We start from the raw sequence: 8856 nt of genomic DNA, 5'->3' as shown, positions 1-8856 counted from the left end.
GCTGATGATTCCTTGCTTGTTATGCTGTGATTTCAGTGTGTAAACAGGGCATTTCAACTCATTGATCTTGACTCCGAAATCGATACAAGAACGCACAAGGTTGGTAGCATTTTGCTTTGACGTTTGGGTTGAAACTTGAGCAGATTTTGAGATAGGTTTGGTGGTTAACTTGTACAGATTTGGACAAGCTAAAAGACATCCTAAACATCACATTTGAAAGGTAAAAGTGGACTACTATATTTGATTGGGATTACAACTCGAGATGGTTTGTATCGAGTTCCCTTAAATCACATACTTATTTGCTTAATTGCTTTTATATGCTCTTATATGCTTTATTGAATGAGTCTTTGATGTTATGAATGCTTTGTTGATGATATATGTTGCATTCATCTTGCAAGACTTATTCCTTGATTTTGAAATGAACGAAAAGTTCTATTAGACGATTTGAGGGATTGTATATGTATGGCCTGGGTGGTTGTTTGAACCTAGCGTCTGATTTACATATATGATGGCTTCAAAGTCTAGAGAAGTGAGATAAGTAGCCCCACCTCGATCGGGAGAGTCGGTGGATTAGTTATGATATCTACTTCTCGGGATCCCAACTGACGAGATAAGAGATGAACCTTGTTTTAAAACATGCATTGAAGTTATGTTCCTTATATCATGATCTTGATATATATTTGTTATGCATGTTTAGTTGCTTTTACTGGGAAATCTATTTCTCACCGGAGTTATCCGGCTATTGTTTTGTTGTATGTGTCATGGCAAAGGCGGGAGTGGAACCGGGCAAAAGCTAATGTGAAGAACAAGGGATGAGAAGATAGCGTGATGATCCGAGTTTAGATGAGTTCTTGTGCTGTCAATGTTAGAGTTGAGTCCAAAACCATGAGCATGTTATAGCTACTTGTTCCAAGACTTGTAGTTGATCTAGTTGTTGTCTTGTTGATGTATATATGATTTGAGATGTATGTAAATCCTTGAGACAATATAATGTAGCTTGATCTTGAATATATAACATTGCTTCTTGCATGCTTTGTGGGCTTTTTGATTATGTTTATAAGGCCTTGTGATGATTCAATTCTATCAACTTTATCATGTGAGAATGCATGTTGGCTTATGATAGTTGAATAGGCTTTGTATGAGTTGATATTGGATGAAAATGCATGAAGGAACTTTTTTGGACAACAGCAACGTTTCTGGTTTTATTCTCTGGAAACTGCTCTCGCTCGATCGGTGAAATATCACGGATCGAGCGAGGCTTTGAAATCAGGAACAGAACCATGAATATGTTGGGCTCGCTCGATCGGTGATATTCTGCGGATCGAGCGAGGCCAACATAAGTTGCACCCGAGAGTTTGAGCAACGTGCTCGCTCGATCGGTAACTTTTTACCGATTGAGCGAGGTGCTCCCATTTTTTTAAAAAAAATATTTTTTTATTTTATTTAGACATTGATTCTTGTCTATTCTTTTTGATGATTTGATTATTGAGAGATTAGAACTGGGGTCGTCACAACAGGTGGTATCAGAGCAAGAAAATTCTGGACTTAGATAGACTGTGAGTGGGGTAGATCGAGTCTTCTGCCTTACTTATTTATGGATTCATGCTATGAATTAATTACATGATTGAATTACATGTTGTAAATGCTAGAATGATTTACTTTCAAGTCTTTATTACAAGATGTTGTATTTATTTTATTTGAAAGTATGATTACGATGATTAAAGATGCATGCTTACTGGAATATCGGAAATGATTAGAGGCATGTATTCTGATGATTTATGATATGCTACCTGATTATCGGAATTGATTGGAAGAATGTCTTGGTTGTGTACTTTGATTATTTATTTTACACCTGAATCAGAACCGAGTCTTGATCAGAGGTAAGATTATCAGAGGAGGAATGAAATAGATTTGATGATTCTGGTATCCTAACCCTTTTTATAATCAGATATGTCTTGAAGACCAGGACGACCTCCTCTTAGACCACGGGCTCCTACTCCGATGCCAGAACAGACAGTTCCTATACATCTGCCAGAACAGACAGTGGTAACACCGATAGTGCCTACTGCTACTCCGAGCAATGAACAGGGAAGTACCTCTCGTGATATGACAGACATGACTGCTACTCCAATGGAAACACTACTGAAAAGATTTCAATCCTACAAGCCGCCAACCCTGAAAGGTACCGAGAATGCAGTTGAATGTGAAGGATGGCTTGATGATATGGAGATGTTATTTGATTCACTTGATTATGGTGATGAGCGGAGAGTCAGACTTATTGGTCATCAGTTGCATGAAGTTGCAAAAAGCTGGTGGTTCACAACAAAGAAATCTCTGTAGCGTAGAGGAACTGTTCTGACCTGGAATGTCTTCAAAACTGAGTTTTTCCAACGCTTCTTTCCAGTGTCTTATCGTAAAGACAAGGGTGCCGAATTTGGTAATCTGAGGCAGGGAAACTTGAATATTGAAGACTATGTTGCAAAATTCACGACATTGCTACGTTTTGCTCCACATGTTGCAGATAGTGACGAGGCTATGGCTGATCAGTTCATTAATGGACTGAATCCTGATGTTTTTACATTGGTAAACACAAGGCGACCGAATAATTTTGCTGATGCCTTGAACAGTGCCAAAGGAGCAGAAGCTGGCTTGATACAGCAGCGAGGAGCTTTGTATGTTGCTCAGCCTCCGAGACAGTCACAACCTTCAGCTCCAACTCCGCAACTGTCTTCTCGATTTGAAAGTGGTTGCAGCAGCAGTGGTAAGAAAGGATATTTGCAAGCTCGAGGAAAACATTTTAAGAAGTCTGGGAGCAGTTCTTCGAGTTCCAGTGGCACGAAACCGAAGTCGGGAGTGTTTTGTAACAATTGTGGTGGAGGACATTCAACCGATCAGTGTCGAGGGATATCTGGGAGGTGCCATATATGCCATCAGACTGGCCATTTTTCGAGGGTATGTCCTCAGAGAGGTTCTGGACAGGCACGAGGTGCAGAGTCATCACGATCAGTGGCTCAACCTGCAAGACAAGCCTCTTCTTTCCATTCCTTTCAACCGTCACCTCCACAGCAACAATCAAGGCCAGGAGGAAGTCAGACAGGCAGTCAGCCTCAAAGATAGCAGGCTCATGTCTTTGCATTGATGGAGGAACAGGCACAGGGAGCACCAGACGATGTGATTGCAGGTAACTGTTCTCTTTATGGTTATCCTGCATATGTATTGATAGATACAGGTGCATCCCATACGTTTATCTCTGCCCAATTTGTTTCATTGCATTCTTTGCCTATCGAAACATTACCTGTTGTAGTATCTGTTTCTTCTCCTTTGGGGAAAGGTCTTATATCGATTCAGACAGTTAAGAATTGTTTGCTACAGTATGATGGTAATGAGATCGATATAGATTGTTTTGTACTTAGTTTGTCTGATTTTGACTGCATTATCGGGATTGATATGCTAAACAAGTACAGAGCTACCGTCAATTTTTTTCAGAAGGTAGTGAGATTCAGACCCGAGATGGCTGGAGAATGGAAATTCTATGGTAAGGGTTCACGTGCTAAGATTCCTCTCATTTCTGTATTATCTATGACCCGACTTTTGCAGAATGGAGTGGAGGGATTTCTTGTTTATGCAGTTGATGTTTTGAAAACTAGCCCGAACCTGGCTGATTTGCCAGTGGTTAGTGAATTTGCGGACGTTTTTCCTGATGAGATTCCAGTATTACCTCTGTATCGTGAGATTGATTTCAACATCGAACTGATGCCAGGACATGCACCGATTTCGAAAGCACCTTATCGAATGGCACCAGTTGAACTGAAAGAGTTGAAAGAACAGTTAGAAGATTTACTGGTCAAGGGATACATTCGACCAAGTGTTTCTCCTTGGGGAGCTCCAGTACTGTTTTTTAGAAAGAAAGACGGTTCAATGAGATTGTGCATCGACTACCGGCAACTGAACAAGGCAACGGTAAAGAACAAATACCTTTTGCCTCGTATTGATGATTTATTTGACCAATTGCAGGGTTCTTCTGTGTATTCCAAGATCGATCTGAGATCTGGATACCATCAGCTGAGAGTTAGGGATTCTGATATTCCGAAAACTGCGTTCAAAACCAGGTATGACCATTATGAGTGTATAGTTATGCCGTTTGGTTTGACGAATGCTCCAGCTGTGTTTATGGCTTTGATGAACCGTGTATTTCATAAGTATCTCAATGATTTCGTGATTATTTTTATTGATGATATTATGATATATTCGAAGAATTGGATTGATCATTCTGAGCATTTGAGAACTGTGTTGAAAACTCTGAGATCTGAGAAACTGTATGCTAAACTGTCGAAATGTGAGTTTTGGCTGAAACAGGTTGTTTTTCTTGGACATATTATATCCGGAAATGGTATAGATGTTGATCCAAGTAAAGTAGAGGCAGTGATCAGTTGGTCGAGACCAACATCTGTTGCTGAGATACGTAGTTTCATGGGTTTGGCTGGGTATTATCGTCGGTTCATTAAAATTTTTTCTAGTATTGCGAAGCCGATTACTCAGTTGACTCAGAAGAATACTCCATTTGTCTGGTCTGATGCTTGTGAATCAAGTTTTCTGGAGTTGAAGAAACGACTGACCAGTGCACCAGTCTTGACGATTCCTTCAGGTACTGGTGGTTTCACTGTTTACTGTGATGCATCTCATCGAGGTTTAGGTTGTGTTTTAATGCAGCGAGGGCATGTAATTGCTTATGCCTCAAGACAGTTGAAGCCTTACGAGACCAGATATCCGATTCATGATCTTGAATTGGCCGCTATTGTATTTGCTTTGAATATTTGGCGACATTATCTGTACGGGGAACAGTTTAAGATTTATTCTGACACAAGATTCTGAAATATCTGTTTTCACAGTCAGAATTGAATATGAGACAGCGACGATGGCTTGATTTGCTGAAAGATTTTGATTGTGAAATTAAGTACTATCCGGGGAAATCGAATGCAGCAGCTGATGCATTGACTCGAAAGGTATGTTCCTTATCCTTATCGACGATTGGTGTATCGAATTTGATTGAAAACTGTTGTCTATCTGGATTAGTATTTGATACAAATTATCAGCCTCTGCGACTTTATCAAATTCAAGTTGAACCAGCATTGTTGTTGCGAATTAGAGATGCTCAGAAAAATGATCAGAATGTGCAGAACTCGATTGAGAAATTCCGATCAGGGCATGTATCTGAATACCGGGTTCGAGATGATCTTCTTTACGTTCACAATCGCCTTGTAGTGCCTGATATTTCTGATGTGCGACAACAACTACTGAAAGAGGCGCATTGTAGTCGTTATAGTATTCATCCTGGAGGTAGGAAGATGTATAACGATTTGAAGACTCATTATTGGTGGAAACAGATGAAGACAGATATCACTGGTTATGTGTCTCGATGTCTGAATTGCCAGCAGGTGAAGGCTGAAAGGAAGAGAATGCCTGGTTTGTTACAGAGTTTGTCCGTGCCTGAATGGAAATGGGATCATATTTCTATGGATTTCGTGACAAGATTACCTCGATTTTCTAGAGGCTGTGATGCTATCTGGGTGATTATCGATAGATTGACGAAATCAGAGTGTTTCATTCCTTATCGCATGACATATAGACACGACCAGATGGCAGAGATTTATGTTCGAGAAGTTTTTAGATTGCACGGAGTGCCGAAATCTATTGTATCAGATCGTGATCCTCGATTTACATCACATTTTTGGCACAGCTTACAGAGTACTTTGGGTACTCAGTTACACTTGAGTACAGCTTATCATCCACAGACTGACGGACAGTCTGAGCGTACTATTCAGACATTGGAGGACATGTTGAGAGCTGTAGTGCTTGATTTTGGCACTAGTTGGCAAGAATCACTATCTCTTTGTGAATTCTCGTACAACAACAGCTATCAATCGAGTATTGGAATGACTCCTTTTGAAGCTTTATATGGAAGAAAATGTCGATATCCTCTGTACTGGGATGATATCTCTGAAGTACCTGACACTGGCCCTGATATGATACGTGATATGAATGAACAGGTGAAGCTTATTCAGAGAAAAATGAAGACAGCTCAAGGTAGACAAGCGAAATATGACAATGTTCGACGTCGACCTTTGTCGTTTGAACAGAGGGATATGGTGTTTCTGAAGATTTCTCCATTCAGAGGCACTGTCAGATTTGGCAAGCAAGGGAAATTGTCTCCACGATATATCGGTCCTTATGAAATTCTGGAGAAAATAGGCAATCTCGCCTATCGATTAGCTCTTTCTCCATCTTTATCTGGAATACATGATGTCTTTCATGTATCGATGCTTCGAAAATATCTTGCTGATGAATCGCATGTGCTTCAATCTGATGAGGCTGAACTCGACGAGACTTTGAGTTATTTTGAAAAGCCAATTCAGATTCTTGATCGAAAAGAGAAGCAACTTCGAACGAAGACTATTACGCTTGTGAAAGTTCAGTGGAGTCGTCATGGTATTTAAGAAGCAACTTGGGAGACTGAATCAGATATGATGCAACGATTTCCAAAGATGTTTCATTGATGTGAGTCTCCTTTAGTTTTCTGTTATCTGATATCTGTTATATGATCTGTGGATACTACTTGAGATTTTGAGGACGAAATCGTGTCTTAGTGGGGGAGAATTGTAACGCCCGGAATTATTTAATTTTTGATCCGAGAATATTTAATTTGGGAATATTTGGAGTTTTGATTTAAATTCTAATATTCTTAAATTATTTAGGATTGAAATTGAATAAAATGAGAAGTTGAGGACTGAATTGCAATTATTGAAGTTTTGAGGGGCTAAAGTGCAAAATTAATGAGCAAGACACTTATTATTGTTAAGTTGAATCACGTGTAGTATCAATATTTCATCAAATTTCCAGAGTCAAGAACCGAGAGCAAAACCTTCAAAGAACTCCAAGCTTTTTCTTCATTTTCCAATTGAGATATCTTGAGTTACGGGTATCCGTTTTTGATTCCGAAAGATGTTCTGGAATCCTCGCAACGAAACCTTCGAATTGATGTAAGTTTTCTCTTAGTTCATCAAGGTTTGAGAATTCGAAATGGACAGAGATCAGACTTGTGTTTGAATTGTTGTTGATGAGCTTCTATCTTTTGTAATATTGAAGTTGGGTTGAGGATTGATTGTTGTATCATGTTCTTATGATTTCCCAGCTATGATTTGATCTATATACCTGCTGATATATTTGTTTCGAAGCTTCAACAGCTGATATGCATGTTAGAAATGTTATAGATGTGTTCGGAATCGCCGAGTTATACCGATATGTCGTCGAACTCATGATTTGAAGTGATTTTCTATTGTTCTTGGACTAAGAAGTGGCTGACTTAGTAGCTGATGATTCCTTGCTTGTTATGTTGTGATTTTAGTGTGTAAACAGGGCATTTCAACTCATTGATCTTGACTCCGAAATCGATACAAGTGAGATTTTGAGCAGACTTTGAGATAGGTTTGGTGGTTAACTTGTACAGATTTTGGACAAGCTAAAAGACATCCTAAACATCATATTTGAAAGGTAAAAGTGGACTACTATATTTGATTGGGATTACAACTCGAGATGGTTTGTATCGAGTTCCCTTAAATCACATACTTATTTGCTTAATTGCTTTTATATTCTCTTCTATGCTTTATTGAATGAGTCTTTGATGTTATGAATGCTTTGTTGATGATATATGTTGCATTCATCTTGCAAGACTTATTCCTTGATTTTGAAATGAACTAAAAGTTTGATTAGACGATTTGAGGGATTGTATATATATGGCCTGGGTGGTTGTTTGAACCTAGCGTCTGATTTACATATATGATGGCTTCAAAGTCTAGAGAAGTGAGATAAGTAGCCCCACCTCAATCGGGAGATTCGGTGGATTAGTTATGATATCTACTTCTCGGGATCCCAACTGATGAGATAAGAGATGAACCTTGTTTTAAAACATGCATTGAAGTTATGTTCCTTATATCATGATCTTGATATATATTTGTTATGCATGTTTAGTTGCTTTTACTGGGAAATCTATTTCTCACCGGAGTTATCCGGCTATTGTTTTGTTGTATGTGTCATGGCAGTATGCGGGAGTGGAACCGGGCAAAAGCGAATATGAAGAACAAGGGATGAGAAGATAGTGTGATGATCCGAGTTTAGATGAGTTCTTGTGCTGTCAATGTTAGAGTTGAGTCCAAAACCATGAGCATGTTATAGCTACTTGTTCCAAGACTTGTAGTTGATCTAGTTGTTTTCTTGTTGATGTATATAGGATTTGAGATATATGTAAATCCGTGCGACAATATAATGTAGCTTGATCTTGAATATATAACATTGCTTCTTGCATGCTTTGTGGGCTTTTTGATTATGTTTATAAGGCCATGTGATGATTCAATTCTATCAACTTTATCATGTGAGAATGCATGTTGGCTTATGATAGTTGAATAGGCTTTGTATGAGTTGTTATTGGATAAAAATGCATGAAGGAACTTGTTTGGAAAGCAGCAACGTTTCTTGTTTTATTCTCTGGAAACTGCTCTCGCTCGATCGGTGAAATATCACGGATCGAGCGAGGCTTTAAAATTAGGAACAGAACCATGAATATGTTGGGCTCGCTCGATCGGTGATATTCTGCGGATCGAGCGAGGCCAACATAAGTTGCACCCGAGAGTTTGAGCAACGTGCTCACTCGATCGGTAACTTTTTACCGATCGAGCGAGGTGCTCCCATTTTTAAAAAAAATAAAAAAATTTATTTTGTTTAGACATTGATTCTTGTCTATTCTTTTTGATGATTTGATTATTGAGAGATTAGAACTCGGGTCATCACAGTAATGCTAGTGTT

The sequence above is a fragment of the Henckelia pumila genome, chromosome 3 (genome assembly GCF_033568475.1).
Source record: "Henckelia pumila isolate YLH828 chromosome 3, ASM3356847v2, whole genome shotgun sequence".
NCBI lineage: Eukaryota > Viridiplantae > Streptophyta > Magnoliopsida > Lamiales > Gesneriaceae > Henckelia > Henckelia pumila.
Note: the sequence above shows the minus strand (reverse complement) of the source record.